The following is a 2,814-nucleotide window of genomic DNA, read 5'->3' as shown; positions in this document are numbered from 1 at the left end:
TCTCAACACACCATACACAAGTGTTAAAACCAAGGTTAAGATGCATACCCAACGAGACACTCAAAACCCAATCTATAACAACAAGTTTAGTACTCGACTATAACAAGGGTCAACTTCAAATGGTCATAACTTGAGTTCTAAATATTTAAATAAGGTGAAACCAATTGGAGATGATAGCTTATCCTCTTACGGTTCTAACGGTAGGTCATAAGCCTCAAACAAACAAGTAACGAAGAAGGTATGGCCATTTTACGAAAGCTGGTCATACCTAAACCGCAGCCTGCGGTAGTGGCCGGAGCCTGCGGTGTCGGCCGGAGCCTGCGGTTTTCCCCTGCCACCGGATTGTTTGCACGATAATTTCCTGCATTTCCCCAAATCGACTTCTACCAATTTTTCATCCCAAATTCCTCTTGAAAATCAATGTAACAACATGCTTAAAAATGAAACTAACACATTATCAATCACCTAAACACTTAACAAACAACAAACAACAAATATAACTACTAATGTGACATTGATTCGTCGAGTAACTCGAAATCGTTACCTTTAGCTAAGAAATGAGCAATTAGCACCTTGAACACCAAACCCTAATATTCAAGCTAGCCACTATCATCAACTATGTACGAGTCTCCAAACCCGTCTTCTAAATCTTTACCTAAATAAACAATAAAAACACAATTATAAGCACTAAAATCAAAATTCAAAAAATGGTGGATAAAATAAATTTAGGGCAAATGAATTTAATACATACTAGGATGTTGGAAATGAAGAGAGGATTCCAAATATGTAATCCTTATGAAATTTGAAGTAGAAACGAGTAAATTACGATGAAAATTAGCGGAGAAAGCTTAGGTTTTAGGTGTAACAATGGTGTTTTAGTGTAGAATAGTTTAGAATGTCTAAGAAGATGTAGTTGGAAAAGAAAATTCAAAAGGGAAGGAGGAATAGGAGGTGTGGCGTGAGAAGGGGAAAAGGAGCGGGATTTTTCCCGCGAAATTTTATTAGTCGGTTTTGGCTCGTTTCGACGATAATTAGAACCGTTCGTCAAATGCAAATTCCGACATTGCCAAAATTCTTAAACACGAGTTTACAAGAAGATCGAGTACTCATATGACCCATTTCCAAAATCGTTTGCCCAATTTTCAAAAGAATTGCCATTTTCCCGATATTCCCTTATCTCGATATAAAAGGTTTTTACATGATTTAAACTATTTTTAAACATTTCGAAACTATCAAATTAAATAATTTACTTCAAAATATAATAGAATTACATTTCATTGAATTATTATCACTTCAAATACATAAATTTTAAATTCAACTTGATTAATAAATTACTTCCGCAATATAATAACGGTCCGAAATTACGGGGTGTTACATTTTCCTTCTAACTACCCCATTCACTCAATTTTCTCTCGGGTTACCTGGTTCAAAACTGAGAGGGCAAAAGAGCACGTATTAAGGGCGCCTTCTTAACCGCACTGTGAGCTCCTAACAGTTTATTCCCAGGGGTTCATTTTATTTAGACACATCCTACGTTCATTGGGTTCATTGGTTTAGGCCTGAGGATCGTTCGCTCTGATACCACTTTGTAACACCCCGATTTATGAAGAAGCCTTTAGCAAGACATTCCCTAATAAACCGGATCGTTATATTACCATCTCGGTTTCCGAGGTAGTGAATAACAAATTAAACTCCAAGGCAAAATATATAATTACTTTAACTTAATTATTACAAAACCTCTTTTACATCAAATTACAAGGAACTAACATAAATGAAAGTGAAAGACTTCTAAATGATGATCTAGCTACTAAGTCTTCTGATCCAGTGTCTCACGCCCATCAAGCTCCCACCCTATCTCATAAACCCTGTCAAGCCCGCTCCCCAATATTTGGAACGTCACGGTGTTCACGAATACACGTGGTCAACCACGAGGTTGAGTAGGGAATACAATGAAACAACAAAATATGATATGCATGCTCCTCCGTCACCTCCATCTCCATCTCAACTCATATCTCATAACCCGAACACCCACCCATACCGATCCCAGGTAGACTATATATCGACCGTAGCCGATCCGCCATTTCACTTGTTGAGGACACCAGGGCAAGTCTGCGAGAACCCGCATGGGCCTTATCACAACATCATCTTCACCACACCACATCACCACAACATCCTCCATCTCCAATGCATATGAATGCTCAAAAGAAATTAATGCAACACAATATATATATCTTTGAACTGATCAATCATAAAATCATGCCGGTTACCAAATGTTGTGATAACATACTCAATACGATCAATTCAGTCAATCACCTTCCAGTATATGAATCATAACGTAAATCAACAGCCACGAAGCAAGTCAACGTTCACAGTTTGGTCACACGAAACACAAACAAGTCAACACAATTCAACATCAACGATAATAAGTCAAGTGTATTTCCCTACCTTTTCGCAATCCAAGCACACACAAGCAATCACTTATGATCCTTCACTTATCCATCACCTACATAACATAATTATGTATAATTACCATCTACTCAGTCAATTAATCATGCACATAACCTAGCCTCATCATAACTTAATAGGAATATCAATTTAAAGAACAAACACGACTTTTCCTGATTTTCCTGCTCATGGCAGACTCGGTATAAAATGAATAACTAATTTCAGAAAATTCGAATTGATGCAAGGCCAATTGAATTGGAACCCCATGAGTCTTAGCTACAATTTATATCTAACGTGTTTTTCTCAAATTCCAAACTTATCAAGGGTTTCCAGACTGATTTCCAAAAACTGACAGAAACCGTCGCATAA

This window comes from Silene latifolia, chromosome 2 (assembly GCF_048544455.1).
Source record: "Silene latifolia isolate original U9 population chromosome 2, ASM4854445v1, whole genome shotgun sequence".
Taxonomy (NCBI): domain Eukaryota; kingdom Viridiplantae; phylum Streptophyta; class Magnoliopsida; order Caryophyllales; family Caryophyllaceae; genus Silene; species Silene latifolia.
Note: the sequence above shows the minus strand (reverse complement) of the source record.